Below are 18,909 nucleotides of genomic sequence, written 5' to 3'. Positions count from 1 at the left end.
CGGCGGGTTGCCTTACTGCTAGAGGAAGAAGAAGATAAGTACTCTTCGTACCTAGCTTGGTCGAACTCAATCACTAAGGACTCCACAGCTATCCCTTCTGCAATTTCATTGAACTGCAGCACCACCATTTCATCTAAGTGAACGGTTCCTCCCACTGTGGTCGCCATCTTCTGTAGGTGTAAAATTTGATTTTCTAAAATAGGGATCTTATGTGTATTGATAAGAACAGCTTATTACAAACTAATGAATCAAAGTTACAACAAAAACGGAGGGAATGCTCTCCTTGTTTAACGTGAGATCTTTGGTAGCGATAGGATGCCTCCCTCAGTGCTCATGCCGAGTTTACTTCCCTTGGATGATCCGATCGAAGTTGCGGGCAAGCTTCAGTATGCAGTAGAAGCTTGATTGGGTGTGTTCGATCAACAGAGGCCAAACAAGTGCTTGAATCTCTAGTACACAGTAGAAGCTTGATTGGATGAGTTCGATCAATCGAGGCCAAACGAGTGCTTGTGCTTGTAGGCCAAAGATGCCAAGAATTCGATCTTCTTGAATGACAAGAATTCCGATCTCCAAAGACCAAGACTCCACCGACGGCGTGCCTGGAACAAGGCTGATCTCGAGTCCAAGATCGTCTTGAGTTCTCTATAATTCGTCCTCAAAGAGGTCGGGTCCTAAGACCTTTTCTCTATAGATGCTCAAGGCCTTTTATATAGAAGAAGGAGGGTGTAACAACTCCCTTAAAACATGGGAAGTGACCATTCCCATACTAGGTATGGTTATGAAGAGAATCATGACCAAATCCATCAAATCATGGGAAGTGACTTCTCCCATGCTCGGTATGGTCATGAAGAGAATAATGACCAAATCCCTCAAATTGTGGGAAGTGACCTCTCCCATGCTGGGTATAACCAATCCCTTAAATTAAGGGAGGTGACTATTCCTATGCCTCAAGTGGGTAGTCTTGGCGAGCTGGTGAGTTCGGCAAGCTTGCAGGCAAGCTCATATGCGGGCTGAATGCTTAGGCGAGGTTGACTCATGCGGGCGAGTCAATCATATAGGCGAGTAAGCGAACAGGTGAGATGGCACTACAGGCGAGCCTCATAGGCGAGGCGGTGTAGGCAAGCTTGGCCTTTAGGTGAGCTTGGATTATGCAGGCGAGCTTCAAGCTGTCAGGCGAGCTTGGTCTTCAGGCAAGCTCAAGCCTTCGGGCGAGCTCTGCAGGCGAGGCTGTGCAAGCGAGCTTGGTCTTCAGGCAAGTTCAAGCTTTCAGGCGAGCTTGGCCTTCAAGCGAGCTTAGTCTTCGGGTGAGCCTGGATCCCACAAGCGAGCTTCAAGCTGTCAGGTGAGCTCTGCAGGCGAGGCTGTGTAGGATAGTTTGGTTCTCAGGCGAGCTTGGATCCTGCAGGCGAGCTTCAAGCTGCTAGGCAAACTCTGCAAGTAAGGCTATACAGACAAGGCTGTGCAGGTGAGCTTGCCTTGTGCAGGCGAGCTTGCGGGTGAGCTTGCCTTGTGCAGGTAAGCTTCAAGCATGCAGGAGAGATCCAAGTCTTCAGCGAGCTTCAGAATATGCCATGAAGAACAGGTCGTAACTTTCAAACTGTAACTCGGAATTGGACCAATTATATATGAAAATCACCTATCTCGATGAGATAGGGCCACCAAACCCCCAAAGGGGGGGGGGGGTTTGCTACCTCTATTTCGCCAAATTCCTTACGATTTGAGAGATATTAGCGTTTTCCCCTTTTTTGCTCTTTCGGGTGAGGTTTTAGCAGTCTTATTCTGAACTTCTCTGATAGGGATTAAAGATAATTTTTATTGCCTACAAAGTGCCTCTTAGATTTATACATCAATGATAAAGCATCTTGATGTACTTTCAATCTTTCAGACACATCAAATTTCAGTTCAAAAAAGCTTGTTGTAGAACTTAGCATCAAGAATATAGTCTTCTCGCCTAACGACACTATGCAAATCAAGTCTTTGGTGGCCATTGGGGTTGTTGAAAGTTATAAGGACAGTTAGGAGTAGTAATTAAGGAGATTTTTAGCACATAAGTGGTTGTTGAAAATTATGAGGACAGTTATGAGAAGTAATTGAGGGGATTTTTAGCGCATAAGGGGTTGTTGAAAGTTAAAGAATAAAAACCTAATTTCATAAATGAGAAAGTGAGAGATAAAACTATACAATATTGTAGGCAATAAAAATTGCCATTAATCCCTATCAAAGAAGTTCAGAACAAAACTCCTAAAACCTCCCTCGAAATAGCAAAAAAGGGGGAAAACGCTGATATCTCTCAAACCAGAAGGAATTTGGCGAAACGAACGGAAGCAAACTGAACCCTTTGGATGGGTTTGGTTGGCTCCATCTCATCGAGATAGTCGATTTTCATATATAATTTGTCCAATTCTGACTTACGGTTTGAAAGTTATGACATGTTCCTCAATGCATGTTCTGAAGCTCACCTAAATGCCGAAGCTCACCTGAAAAGGGTGAAGTCCGCCAGTAAGGAAGTCCGTCTGCAAGGCTAGAGCATGCCTGAACATTGGGTCTCACCCAAACTAAGCGAATCTTGCCTGCACAGCTTCACCTACGAGATTCGCCCGCATAACCTCGCTTGAGGGCCAAGCTCGCTTGAAGAGCAAGCTTGCCTGTCAACACTCAGAGCTCCCCTACATAGCTTAGCCCGCCTGACAGTTTGAAGGTTACCTGCATGACCAAGGCTTGCCTGAAGGACAAGCTCGCCTGATAGCATTGAAGCCCGCCTGATAGCTTGAAGGTCGCCTGCGTGACCCAGGCTCGCCTGAAGGACAAGATCGCCTGATAGTATTGAAACTCGCCTGCACAGCTCGCCTGTATAATCCAGGCTCACCTAAAGGCCAAGCTCGCCTGTAGCATCCAGGCTTGCCTACATGCCAAAGCCCGCCAAGCTCACCTGCACGAGCAAGCTCTCCTACAGACTCGCCTGCTCACCTGAATGCTCGCCAGCTCGCCTGATAGCCCAAGCTCACCTGTAATGTCAAGCTCGCCTGCACAGCTGGACCAAGTCAGCCACTTGAGCGTAAAATGTGGGAAGGGGTACACCCACTCCCCATGATCTAAGGGATGGTGTATGGTTCTCCTCACCTCTAATGCTCACATCTCAAGATTTAAGGGATAGAGTTATTGTCCCCCTCAACCACAATCCCACAATTTGAGGGAGTGGCCATGCTTCTCCTCCACTATAAATAGCCAATGATGACTATCAAAAGAGAGGTCTTGAACTCTTGATCAAGACCGAACCTATTTGGCTCCTTGGCAATCAGTTCTCTTAAGCTCTAAGAGAACCGAGTCTCGCTCTTTGCAAACTCCTTAGAAATCAGCTTGTTCGTGATCTCGTTCGAATCCTCAGCCAAAGAGGACCGAACTTTGAGATCTCGATGTGCTTAGGCTCCAAGCAATTAATCAATTGCTCAGCCATCAAACTCATCCAACCAAGCTTCTACTGCATACTGAAGCTCTAACCGCAACTTCGATCGGATTGTCCAAGGGAAGCAAACTTAGCACGAGCACCGAGGGAGGCATCCTACCGCTACCGAAGAACCCACGTTAAACAAGGAGGGTCATTCCCTTCGCTTCTGTTATAAACTTTTGACTATTAATTTGTAATAAGTCATTCTTATGAATACAAACGACCTTTTAAATGGGAAGTCGATTTTTACACCATACAGAAGATGGCCACCACAGTGAAAGCAACCGTTTCTTCAACCGAAATGGTGGTGACGCAGTTCAACGAAATTACAGCGGGGATAACTGTTGAGTCACTCATGATTGAGTTTGAGGAGTACTTATCTTCATCCTCTTCTGGCGGCAATGCGTCTCGCAAGTGCTACAGAATTACGTGTGTGGCCTAGCCCCAATTGGTCGAGGCAACCATGCCGGAGAGCTCCACCCGAGCAAACACAGGGGGTTCTATCTCCCCCAAGCCCATCATAGCCGAGTCGAAGGCAAAAGATGCAAGTTTAAGGGCTACGCAAGGGGTCATTGAATGATCCTCACAGGCCCCCATGCGAGAGGAGATGACGGTTCATGTCGGCACGGACCCCATATTCGTCGTCAACATGAACGCTCCCCTCTCAAAAAGAGACAAGAAAACATGACGACAAGCTCTCACCCGCCAAGAGGCACAAGCCCTCCAATGACGGCCTAAATTAATATTCAGGCCTGAATAAATCCAAGCCAAAACGTAAGGTTCCCAATTTTGGCAAACTGAACCAATCAGGCGAGCCCACCTACTCAGGCGGGCTTTGCTCCATTGGAAAAGTTTCCAAAATTAGCAAACTTGGTGTTTTCGGCGAGCCTAGCAGTTCAGACATGCCCCCACAAGCTTCACTCTATGAGAAAAGTTCCTAATTTTGGCGAACCACTTAAATCAGGTGAGCCTACCTACTCAGGCGGGCTCCGCTCTTCAGGCGAGGTTCCCAAATCTGGCTTACTTCGCAAGTATGGTGAACTCTGCAGTTCAGGCGGATTTCATAAATCAAGTGAACTTCATCAAGCTCACCTGATAGCCCAAGCTCACCTGCAAGATCAAATAGGCAGATTTCACCAAGCTCGCCTGATGGTCCAGCTTCGTCTGCATGCCGACTATTGCTAGAAAGGCAAAGTAGTAGCTCACCAGACAGGCACACTACACCAAGCTCGCCAATAAGCAAGCCTCGCCAGACTGAATCTCACTCAATAGGCGAGCTTCACCATGATGAACTTCGCCAATAAGCCCAAGCTCGCCAGATTTCAACATTTGGAGATTTTCCCAAGTATTCTCTCAAGTGCTCTCTTAAGCCCTCTTCTTGCAAGCACTCGTTTGGTCTTTCTGACGCTAGGGGTTGTCACTATCAACCTACAGGGAATCTCAGAGGACACTTGACTTGCAAATGCATGCCCTACGAAGCAATTCCTCAGTGCTACTGCGAGAGGCTCATTGCCACGCTACTCGAGCACTGCTGGTGTGCTAAAGCGCCTAAACCATTAGTGTTCGAAAGACTCTTTCAGCAACCATCAGAGACGAGACCCCTCCCCCAAAGACGCAATCGTCAGAGGAGACAAGCTTCCGATGATGTGGAACTCCTCACCGCAACTATCAATGTGACGGGGAAGTCCATCGCCATTGAACGTAAAGGTATCCACCAACACACTCGCAACCGAATAGGGGTGTCCATTCTGTTTGACTACATGTGACTAGCACCCGTCTCTGATGATGACGACAATGATTGATCAACAGTAGCAATGTCGCAAGCCTCAAGCTCAGTTCAGGGTGAGCACGCAAATGTGCACATGACCAAAATCCCTGACGAGATATCTAGGAGACTCGACGAGCAACAAACAACCATCAACTCCCTGAAAGAGATATTGGAGCAGCTTCTGAGTGAGGAGAAAAAGAAGACTTCGTGGACTTCACAGAAATCCACAAAGCACAAAGAGAGGGTGCCTACTCCTTTTCACTACTCATCCGAGTCATCTAGAGGAGCATCATCTTTGGATCATAATCCGAAGGATAAAAGTCTCGACGAGTTCCAAAATCAACTCGATGCCTTGAAGCTCCAGAAGCACATGGACAAGCTGGGGGTTGTCAGACCGTATCCGATCGAATAGGATACAGTCTCCTACCTGGCAAAGTTTTAGCTATTGGACCTCCTACAGTTTAATGACAATGGTTCTCCTACCCAGCACATTTATTACTTCCAAGCGCAAACTGGACACATAGTGGGGAATGAGCCCATTATGGCTTGACTGTTCATTGGCACCCTCAAGGGGATCACTTTTGAATGGTTCCGCAGATTAGAGCCTGAATCCATCACCTACTAGAAGGACATGGAAAGGCTCTTCATGGCCAGATTCTTGGACGATGACAAAGAAGTATCTGTGGTCACCCTACTAGCTGTAAAGCAGAAGAACACAGAGTCTGTAAGCAACTTTATAAGGAGGTTCAGGAACCGATCGCTTCAAACACATGATCGGATTTCCGAGGCCACTCTCATTGAGATGTGCCGGAACAATCTCTTCATCGACATCCTATCCAACATGGGTGCTATCGTAGCTCACTCGTGAAAAGACTTAATCTGCTAAGGAGAACAAGTCGAGAGCATGCTCAAGCGTATGGATGTTGAAGAGTCATATGGATTTGAAGGAGGTGATGACCAAAGCAATTTCACTTTGGTAGTGAAAACCACTTCCTCATCCAAACCCTCTTCGAAACAAAGGGGCGATGTTTCGAAGCATGAGAAGCCCACGATGGCATCTACTGAGTTTGCCAACTCAAACCCAAACCGTGGGCCGACTACAAAGACTTGACTATTTTTGGCCAAATATGATCGGTGACGCTTGTATGCGTCAATCGCTAGAGGACCTGCATCCGACGGCAACTTCATACTCATTCATAGTAGAGACGGTCTACTCGGGTGGGCAATATGTCAGGAGAGGATTTCATCCTTCAACTCCCGCGAGGTTAACAAAGGCGTTTTTACCCTTTAACCCAGATTCTCGCCGAAGTGGGGGTGGTCTCGGTTTCTCTGCAAAACCATATACTACCCCAAATCTCCTCTTAAATTCCCCCGTTGATCCTCTTCATCAAGACAACGGGCCCATGTGAACTATAATCACCTCTGGTAGTCAAATTTTGTTATACCATGCGATATGTCACTATTCTAATCAATGTCGTTATACTCATTCCTGAGTCAATGAACAACTTGCCACTCTCCCACTAGAGCATGAGGTTAAAAATACTCCTTCCACCTCCCACTCGGTCAAACCTTCCTACAGTTAGGAACAGAGCCAAAATCCCCTCTCGATTCCTTCCAAGAACGAGAGGTCCACTTTCAAAATGGACGACTAAAACTTTGAATAGTTAGAGTCATCTCACATCTCCTACCTGGTCAAACATTCCTACAGTTAGGACCAAAGCCAAGTTCCCTCGCCAACCTTTCTAATAAGATGGTGGGTTCCCAAAACTATCAAGTTAACTGCCACCTCTGATAGTCATTTCTCCATCAGTCTCATTTAACTGGACGATGGATCTTATAAAACTATCAAGTTAACTTTTATCTCTGATAGTCTCCTCTAAATTTTCCCTATCGATCCTCTCTAATAGGATGATGGGACCACTCCCACTATCATGTTAACACTACACCTCTAACAAGATTAACTTATAAACCCTTTTCAATAGGATGGTAGGTCCTCAAAGTCGCTCTAATCGTGATAATACTATCAAGTTAACATCACACCTCTGACCAAAATCTACTTACCGACTCTCTTCAATGAAGTGGTAGATCCACAAAGTCGCTCCAATCGTGGCAATTCCTATCATGATAACGATTACCTCTGATAGCTGACACCATCATTCCCGCAAATGACGTTGTTCGATCAGTTGTCACACTTATATGTCCCTTAACGACCTGATCCTTTCCGAGCGTCCTAATATCCTTAGAACAATCGATGGGCAGTAGCCTACCATGTGATGGCTCCTATAACAATCAATCATCACACTCATACATCCCTGAACGATTTGATTCCCCCAGCACCGTCCTTCCAGCAAATGCCATTGCTTGTTGATAATGGTCTACCATGCGATGTGCCACTAATTTGGGTTCGTCTCCGCCCCAAGAAAAGATAAATTCGGGTTCGTCTCCACCTCAAGAGAAGAAAATTTTAGGTTTGTATTTTCACCAAGAGAAGACAAATCGAGTTCGTCTTTGCCACAAGAGAAGACAAATCAGGGTTCATCATTACCCCAAGAGAAGACAAATCAGGGTTCATCTTGGCTCCAAGAGAAGAAAAGCTTCTCCTCAAGACCTCTAACTTGTATACGAGGCTAAACTGTTCCCTATCTTTGATGGGAAGCTCTTAGAGGATATTATCTATAATATTCTTAAGAATAACCCGCCAACCTCCAACTGGTATACGAGGCTAAACTGTTCCTTATCTTTAACGGGAAGTTCTTGGAGAATATTCTTAAGGATAACCCGACGACCTTTAACTGGTATACGAGGCTAAACTGTTCTCTACCTTTGATGGAAAGTTTCTGGAGGATATTACCTATAATATTCTTAAGGATAACCCGAAAACCTCTAACTAGTATACGAGGCTAAACTGTTCTCTACCTTTGATGGGAAGTTCCTGGAGGATATTACCTATAATATTCATAAAGATAACCCGCCAGCCTCCAACTGGTATACTAGGCTAAACTGTTCCTTACCTTTGACGGAAAGTTCCTGAAGAATATTTTTAAGGATAACCCGGTGTCCTCCAACTCGTATACGAGGCTAAACAGTTCCCCACCTTTGACGGAAAGTTCCTGGAGGATATTACCTATAATATTCTTAAGGATAACCCGCCGACCTCCAACTGGTATACGAGGCTAAACTGTTTCCTACCTTTGACAGGAAGTTCCTGAAGGATATTACCTATAATATTCTTAAGGATAACTCGACGACCTCTAACTGGTATATGAGGCTAAACTGTTCCTTACCTTTAACGGGATATTACCTATAATATTCTTAAGGATAACCCGCCAACCTCTAATTGTTATACAAGGCTAAACTGTTCCTTACCTTTGATAGGAAGTTTCTGGAGAATATTCTTAAGGATAACCCGGTGACCACAAACTGGTATACGAGACTAAACTATTTCCTACCTTTGACGGAAAGTTTCTAGAGAATATTACCTATAATATTCTTAAGGATAACCCGGTGACCTCCAACTGGTATATGAGGCTTAACTGTTCCCTACCTTTGACGGGAAGTTCCTAGAGGATATTACCTATAATATTCTTAAGGATAACCCGACAACCTCCAACTGATGCATGAGGCTAAACAGTTTCTTTTACTCCGACAAGTATACGAGTCTAAACTGCTTCTCCTATCGTCCGGCATGAGGCAAAACTATTCCTTTTACTCCAATGGGTATATGAGTATAAACTATTTTCTAAACCTCCAACTGGTATATGAGGCTAAACTGTTCCTTACCTTTGACGGAAAGTTCCTAGAGAATATTCTTAAGGATAACCCGGTAACCTCTAACCAGTGCACGAGGCTAAACTGTTCCTTTTACTCTGATAAGTATACGAGTCTAAATTGCTCCTCCTATTCTCCAGCATGAGGCTAAATAGTTCCTTTTACACTGACAAGTATACGAGTATAAACTGCTCCTTCTAGACTCCAACAGGTATACGAGTATAAACTATTTCCTACCTTTGACGGGAAGTTCCTGGAGGATATTACCTATAATATTCTTAAGGTTAACCAGCCAACCTCCAACTGGTATACGAGGCTAAATTGTTCCTTACCTTTAACGGAAACTTCCTAAAGAATATTCTTAAGGATAACCCCGTGACCTCCAACTGGTATACGAGGCTAAAGTGTTCTCTTCCTTTGACGGAAAGTTCCTAGAGCATATTACCTATAATATTCTCAAGGATAACCAGGCAACCTCCAACTTGTGCACAACACTAAACTGTTCCTTTTACTCCAAAAGGTATACGAGTATAAACTATTTTCTAAACCTCCAACTGGTATACGAGGCTAAACTGTTCCATACCTTTGATGGGAAGTTCTTAGAGAATATTCTTAAGGATAACGCGGTAACGTCCAACCAGTGCATGAGGCTAAACTATTCCTTTTACACCGACAAGATTACGAGTCTAAACTGCTCTTTCTATCCTCCGGCATAAGGCTAAACTGTTCCTTTTACTCTGACAAGTATACAAGTATAAACATGTCCTTCTATCCTCCCACGGGTGCATGAGGCTAAACTGCTCCTTCTAGACTCCAACGGGTATACGAGTAAAAATTGTTTCCTACCTTTGACGAGAAGTTTCTGGAGGATATTACCCATAATATTCTTAATGATAACCCGCCAACCTCCAACTTGTATACGAGGCTAACTTGTTCCTTACCTTTAACGAGAAGTTCCTGAAGAATATTCTTAAGGATAACCCAGCAACCTCCAACCGGTGCACGAGGATAAACTGTTCCTTTCCTCTAATCGGTGCACAAGGCTAAAATGCTCCCTTTCCTCTAACCGGTGCATGAGGTAAAACTGCCCCTTTACTCCGACAAGTATACGAGTATAAACTGTTGTTCCTTTCCTCCAACCGGTGCACAAGGTGAAACTACTTCCTATTCTCCAACTGATGCACGAGGCTAAACTACTCCTACCCTCCGACTGGTATACGAGGTTAAAATGCTGCCTACGCTCTTAATCCAAACGCCTCAAATGGCGAAGGATAGAGGAGATATCTTAGCATTGAGCCTAAGAGAAACTCCTCGACAACTTACCATGCTAAGGGCAAGAGCATGGCTATTCCAACTCAAATGGCAGTTGGAAAAAACAAATCAGGTCCGTTGATAGCTGAGGGTTTACTAAAAAAGTTAATTGGCGATCGTTATCAGTGACTGAGTAATTCAATCTCGTCGAGTTCGATTGGAAGGCGCCTCACTCCATCTGTTAGGTGATCATTTTGTAGGTCTTCATATCCAAAGTGTTCCAGTCCCTATGCGGCCTGATTCAGGTCTGAAAACTTTGGAGGGGGTTCTGTAGGCAATAAAAATTGCTTTTAATCCCTATCAGAGAAGTTCAGAACAAGACTCCTAAATCTCGCCCGAAATAGCAAAAAAGGGAAAAAAAATGCTGATATCTCTCAAACCGGAAGGAATTTGACAAAACGGACGGGAACAAACCGAACCCTTCGGGTAGGTTTGGTTGGCTCCGTCTCATCAATGTAGTCAATTTTTATATATAATTCGTCCAATTCAAACTAAAAGTTATGACATGTTCCTTGATGCATGTTCTGAAGCTCGCCTAAAGACGGAAGCTCGCCTGAAAAGGGTGAAGTCCGCCTATAAGGAAGTCCGTCTACCAGGCTAGAGCTCACCTGTAATAACCGTGAACTTTCAATACTAGTTAAAATAATTTTTTGGTATTTTAAAATATTCAATTATTATTTTTAAAAGAGTATCTGTATTTTTCTTGATTTTCTAGAATTTTCTATGATTTAAAAGTCTAAATTTTATATTTATTTAAATGATTTTGATATTTATAAATTAACTTAGTGTGATAAAAAATTCTGGAATTAATCTGTTGTGTTATCGATACTATTACATATCGTTTTGAATAATGTGTTGTATTATTTTCACTATTATGTATTATTTAGTATAATACGTTGTATTATTACTACATATTATTTTGTACAATTTGTTATATTATTACTACTATTGCATATTATCAGTTGTATTAGTATAACTGGTACGTTTTATTATGTAGATAATTATCCCATAATTATTTGATTTTAAATATAAGTAATTATATTTTTTATTAATTATTCTCGTTTAATTGTATAATTTGTTGTATTATTTCTACTATTATGTATTATCTGTTGTATTAGTACAACTGATATGTTTTAATGTATAGATAATTTTCACATAGTTATTTAATTTATTTTGTAATTATTATTATTTTTAATTATTTTTCTAAACCCTAATTACCTATATATATATACCTACATTCTCCTATTCACGAACCACTAACGCAGCCACCTCTGTATTCTCTTCTCGCCCTTCTCTTTTTCTTCTCCTAATACGTCCTTCCGCTATGCCCCGCTCGCTATGCGCCTAGACGCGCTGCCTCATGCTCCTCTCTCAACTCTTCTAGCCAGCCAACACTGACCACCCCAGGCCGCCGCAGCCTCCTTTCTTTTTTTCTCTCTCTCTCTCTCTCCTCGCGTCCAGATCCAAGCCACCTCCCTCACGCTTCACTCGTCACACTCGCCCCAAAAACCACATCAGATCCGTCCCTCCTCCTTGCGTAGCCCCAACCTCCTCCTACCCGCCGAGCTTCGACCTCACCGACCCTATAACCTACCTGCCCATTAACCACCAGCACTCCGCCTCCTCCTATCAATCCAGCCTAACCCCGCTATCACTCGAGCCCCTCGCCTCTCGCCTCCACCACCGCATTCGACATCCCCATCACCACTGCCTCTGGTCGCCGCCCTTTGCCTGCACCACCCCGCCAGTGCCGCGTCCTCAACTGACCTCCTCTATCTTCTCTCCCTCCATCCAAACCCTACGCCGAGATCCCACGCCGCAGCCCATCTCTGACCACCTTCGCGCCTGAACCCGACTAGCGGCTCCATCGTCATTCGCTGACTCAGTCGAGCCGACAACCCCTCGCTAGAGTCACCCTCCCGACACCACTCTCCACCGCATCAGATCCGACCCGCGCTGCCAACGTCGACTCGTTCGACGTACCAAAGCAAGATCTCGCCTCTCAGTTAGTTGCTTTTACATTTATTATCAATTAAATGGCTAGTTAAGTATGATAATGTTGATAATATGTATATTGTGATTATTTGACGTGGATTGTTGATGATTGGTATTAAATAGTATTTTAATAATGAGATATTTTTGATGTATTTATATCTGAGAATTAACAAGCATGAAATGATGAGCATATATGTTGTAATTAGATTTTATGAGATATTGATAATTTTTCTGTAATTATATCTAAGAATTAACGAACATGAAATGATAAGTTTAGAAATTATAATTAGATTTTACAAAATATTATCAGAAAAGAAATAAAATAAAGGTAATTTAAAAAAATAGAAAATGTTACTGTTCATGCAGAAAAGAATTAACAAAAATATATATACTATATATATTTTAAAAGATTATTTTAAATAGTTATGATGAGAAATAATTTTAAAGGAATTATTTGGAAAAAGAATACTTATTATTTATGATAGTATAACTGATAGTCGTAGAGCGCGACATTTCATGTGCAAAATGACATCGGTTTCAAGTTTCCTTTTACCATATTATTATGTTAGAGATTACTTGATTACGGATAACTTGTATGAGAAGTTTGGACACCCCAGTAGTGAGATATTAACGAGATCTGTTTACGTGTGTAATTATGATGTTGTAGACACGGTTCATGCATTCCGTATTTGTTCGTTGTTATTATTCATGTTTTACGATCCTTATTTTAATATATTTGACATGCCATGATGTGGTTGCATGAAATTAGTGTTATTATTATCTCCTTATTGTGATTGAGAACCTAAGTAGTTCATGACCTAGTGGCCTCGTGCGTCATGAACAAACCTAGTGATATGTGTGGGTGTGTTGACTGAATTTAGGTGGTGAACCAGAGATAGTGTGGATTATGTTTGACTTAGAAAAATGAGAAGAGTTAGGATGAGAAAGTCTTTGTTCATGTAATTGGCTGTTGATATATCTTTCAAGCTCGCACCAGTGCATCGGTGTCGCCACTGGGATTGGTTTGTTGGGTCAAAGTAGATCGGTATCGCTACTTTGGTCCATGAGTTTGATATTCATCCGAGTTAATCTTGAGTCCGGACCAGGCTAAAAATGGATTGCGTGTAGTCCTCTGACCGAGTTTGTGTAGCGGTATTAGATACACGTAGGAGATTTGTGAATAGTCAATTATCCGATAATACGAGCATTGACTCTATGTGAGATGTGAACCAATAACCTGTTATAGGATGACTAGTTACATGATCTTGTTTCTTGGCTAGTTATGATTTCTTGTGAGATATAGTCCAGTTGTATTTCTTTTCATACATAGATTGGGGTTAATATTTAATTATCTACAATTTGAGCCATATGGTATATACATGAGGGTTTCCTTGTTTAGATTATTTCTCTCGACATACTACATCTCTTGTTGTAGATTTTAAGTATTAATAACATCTAGTTGTATGACCTTGTTACTTGGATGATTATTCTGATTGCTAGTTGCATGACCTTGTCACCCAATTGATTTTTGGATTCTTTGATTATTATATACTTATTGGTGGATTCATCTAGTTTTTAGTATTTCAGCTGCATGCTTCTATTTATTATTACTGTTTTTACATTGGTCATTCAACTGTTTCACTTCTCCCATGCGGGATCTTGCCGTGTGCCATGCACGCTGACGTACACCTATTTTCTCTGGTGTATATCAGATTTAGGAGATGGACAGCCTCAGTTCGGAATCGTACATGAGCCAGAGGATTCTTAGCAGGAGTGTCTTGCAGATGGAGTAGAAGAACAAGTTGAAGCTTAGCTATTTTCCTTAGTTATTTGATGGATTTTGTATTTTTAGTAGTACTTTCTTTTATTATGGACTATGTATTTTATAATTCCTAGTTGAACCATTTTTATAATAAGGGTATGTTTGACCCATATTTTTATGTCTAGGATGATCTACTTTTGATGATATGTCTATTTCTAATTCTGGGTTATTATTATATTCTTGCTAACTGTGATCAGGAACCTGTGTATTTGTATTTATGTCTTGATGCTTAGCGTATTAGGTTAAGGAGAAATGTTTATTTTTATTTATTCTGCTTAATCTAATATGTTACGGGCTTTTTCACATTCCGATTCCCAGGTATTTTGGGAAGCGGGGCGTGACAGGTTTTAGTAGTGGCCCATGCAAGTCACGGTCCCGAGTTTCTACCAGTAAGAATATAACAGACAACTTAGACTCATATCATGATTTCATCCGTGAGACTATTATTGAGCCCTTATCCTACTTTTTTGATAGATTTTGTTTCGTCCCTATCTTATCACTCTTTGACTCCTGAGCTTCCTACTGTTCTTGTTTCATCACTTCGCAACTACACGCGCTCTTTATATAACTCCCATTTCCTTATACCGGTTGTTATTATATGCGTTATTATTTTTACAACTATATTTGACTTATATATCGTTTGATTGTATTGATTTTTGTATTATTTATTATATTATTTTATGTATCATACACAGTGTTATATTGTGTGTTTTTATTAAAATATATATACCACTACTTATATATTTTCAATTGTTAAAATCATGTTATTAAGTGTTTTGCATTGCTCTAGACTCCATATATACATTACATAGTATATCTGGTATTCAGATTATTTTTTTATATTTAAAATATACTTTTGCATATCTACATTATGTATGTGTGTGTTTTCTGTCATACTATCTATCATTTACTTATGTTATAGATTAATATATATTGTTTGTTTTTTTAATAAGTTCATGATTTTAATATTCTACATATGCACTATATTCTTATCCTTTACATTTTTAGTATATAGTTTTTATCAGTAAGTTTTGTCTTGTTAGATTATTTTAATATGTTCACATTGGTTTCGTTATTCTAAGAGCAAAGTATTTCTATATATTTTGATATTCAAACAAGTATTCATGTTGTTAGGTTTGGAATCGAGTTACTAATTATATAGTTATTTTGTTACATTAATTATTATCCTTTTATAATTAATATAAGAGGTAATTCAAATATGTGTTTGTGGGTATGTATAGCATTTACTCAAGGGTTGTTTATAGTGTATTTTGGATATGTATTGTTTTTTCATTGTAACAATATACGTTGTATACGCGTGTTATTTTTTGTATTTATTTTATGGTATTTTTAGATATTTATGTCTTTTATTGTGTCATTGTTTGTTGTTCATTCTCTATTCATTATTTTTGTTACTTGTGTTATGTTTTTATTTTTTTTATTCTTTTATAATTACTATTCTCTTTTTATTATAGTGTATTCATGTAAATTATTATATTTACGATGTATACTTTTTATTAATTTATAGTTATTCATTATTTCTAGTATCAACTGTGTAACCACATTTATCTAAAATATATCGGTGTTTTTATTATACAAAATTACTCTTTTTTATGTTTCCTTTTGTTTATAAATCTATTTTATCTTTCATAGTTCATGTTTTATGTATTATACATCCTTATTTATGTATATTTATACTGAACGCATTTATGTGATTTTGTCTACTATACAATATTGATATATCTGAATTAATTTTATATAGTAGTGACTATTATTGTTGTATCTTGTTTATATTTATTATTTTATCTTATGAATATTACTAATATTTTTGATTTATCATATTATTTGTCAAATATATATAATTATGTCCTTCCTATTATGTTTTATATAATATGTTTATTTTGAATTGTTTGTACACTCTTACGTCTATTTTTATCATATAATATTTTGTGACTATCTACATGTCTCTTATGTTATCCCTTATATTTATCTAAACTATATATATGTTTGATTCTTTACTATTTTGTCTTGCTCACATACTCTTCAAATATTTCTTTTGCTTTTGCTTGTATATAATTCACCTGTTAAATTGTATTGTGTTTTTATGTTTTTGTTTTATCATATTTATCACCTGCTTACGTATGAGTGATTTATATTTTGTTGAGATCATTTTGTCTTTTATCTTCTTCATGCTCCTCTTTTAATTATTTATATTGTTGAGTTGATATACTTTATCATATATTCTAGTGATTGACAATTGTTTTAATTATATATTTATATTTTATATCATATTTTTGTATGTTATATATTCGTTATATTTTACCAATTATGTGTTTTTGATTATTTTAACACCTTGATGTATTGTATTATGATAGTATATCAATAATATCATGTTGATATATGTTCTGTACTTTTTGAATGATTCGTGTATTATGCATATGTATTCATATTATTATGATACATATATTTATATTTTATATGTATTTCTTTTAAGATAATTGTCACCTTTTTGTGTCTCGTGTGTACTGAATACTAGCATATTTTATTATAATGATACAACTGTATATATTATGACATAAATTTTTCATACACTACTAAGTGTTCTTTTATGTATTAATCTTTAATTGCTTGATATCACCTTATACTAGCATACGAATATTTATTTCTTACATTCATATGAATGCTGAATCTCAGTTCTCGCTCTTATATCTTATCTTACGTCATTATTATTTTACATTCTCCTCTACATATGGATATTGTTTCATACCTCTGTCCTTGGGTTTTTGTACATTACTTTTATTTTAATTCCGATAACGGAATTTATTTTAAGAGGGGTAGAATGTAATGATCGTGAACTTTTGATACTAGTTAAAATAATTTTTTGGTATTTTAAAATATTCAATTATTATTTTTAAAAAAGTATCTGTATTTTTCTTGATTTTCTAGAATTTTCTATGAATTAAAAGTCTAAATTTTATATTTATTTAAATGATTTTTATATTTATAAATTAACTTAGTGCGATAAAAATTTCTGGAATTAATCCGTTGTGTTATCGATACTATTACGTATCATTTTGAATAATACGTTATATTATTTTCACTATTACGTATTATTTTGTATAATACGTTGTATTATTATTACCTATTATTTTGTACAGTTTGTTGTATTATTACTACTATTGCATATTATCGGTTGTATTAGTATAAATTGTACATTTTATTATGTAGATAATTATCCCATAATTATTTGATTTTAAATATAAGTAATTATATTTTTTATTAATTATTCTCATTTAATTGTATAATTTATTGTATTATTTCTACTATTGCATATTATCTGTTGTATTAGTACAACTAGTATATTTTAATATATAAATAATTTTCACATAGTTATTTAATTTATTTTGTAATTATTATTATTTTAATTATTTTTCTAAACCCTAATTACCTATATATATACCTACATTCTCCTGTTACACGACACACAAACAGTGCGAGCGCCTCCTTATCTCTCTTCTCCTTCTTACTTTTCTCGTCTCCTTTATGTCTTTCCTATGTCGCACTCCTTGGCCCAGACCGCCGCATCCTGCTGTCTCTCTCCCCTCTTCTAGCCACGCCAACACCTGAACCACCCTAGGCATCGCAACCTCTTCTTCTTTCTCTCTCTCTCATCTTCCTCTCTCCTCTCTCCTTTCTCTCTGCTCTGCGTCGTGTCCAGATTCAAGCTGCCTCCCTCCACACTCTGCTCATTCCCCTCGTCTCACAAATCACACCCAATTTGCCCGGCTCCTCCTTGCGGCAGCCCAACGGCTCCCTCTACGCGCCGAGCTTCGACTCACCGCCCCATAACTGACCTGGCAATCATCCCACAGTCACTTTCTCCTCATGTCAGTGTCAACGAACCAGCTATACGCGAGCCTTCAGCCTCCACCCTGCATCTGTATAGCCCATCACCATCCTTGGTTGTCCGCACTCTCGCCACACCACCGCCAAGCGCCTATCTTCAACCTGACCTCGCTCCTGCTTCTCTCCTCCATCAAACGCCCACGCCAAGATACCGCCACGCCGCGCTCCATCCTGACACTCTTCGGCGCCTTAAACCGACCATGCCCCCCCTCCCCGCCGCCGCGACGTCAACTGAGCCGGGCGCCCTGTCGAAGTCCCTCCTCTGACCCATGCTCTCACCACCGTTTCCCCCCAGATCCACCCCCTGCGAGTCGACTCGTTTGACATACCGAGGCAAGATCTCGCCTCTCAGTTAGTTGTTTTTACATTTATTATTAATTAAATAGCTAGTTAAGTATGATAATGTTGATAATATGTATTACGATTATTTGGCATGGATTGTTGACGATTGGTATTAAATAGTATTTTAATAATGAGATATTTTTGCTGTATTTATATATGAGAATTAACGAGCATGAAATGATGAGCGTATGTATTGTAATTAGATTTTATGAGATATTGATAAATTTTCTATAATTATATCTAAGAATTAACGAACATGAAATGACAAGTTTAGATGCTATAATTAGATTTTACGAAATATTATCGAAAAAGAAAAAAAATGTATTTTAGAAAAAAATAGAAATTGTTACTGTTCATACATAAAAGAATTAACAAAAATATATATACTATATATATATTTTAAAAGATTTTTTTAAAATAGTTATGATGAGAAATAATTTTTAAAGAAATTATTTGGAAAAAAAAGAATATTTATTTTTTTGAATTAATTATGATAGTATAACTGATAGTCGTAGAGCGCGACATTTCATGTGCAAAACGACATCGGTTTCA

This window comes from Asparagus officinalis, chromosome 7 (genome assembly GCF_001876935.1).
Source record: "Asparagus officinalis chromosome 7, Aspof.V1, whole genome shotgun sequence".
In the NCBI taxonomy this organism is placed as follows: domain Eukaryota; kingdom Viridiplantae; phylum Streptophyta; class Magnoliopsida; order Asparagales; family Asparagaceae; genus Asparagus; species Asparagus officinalis.
Note: the sequence above shows the minus strand (reverse complement) of the source record.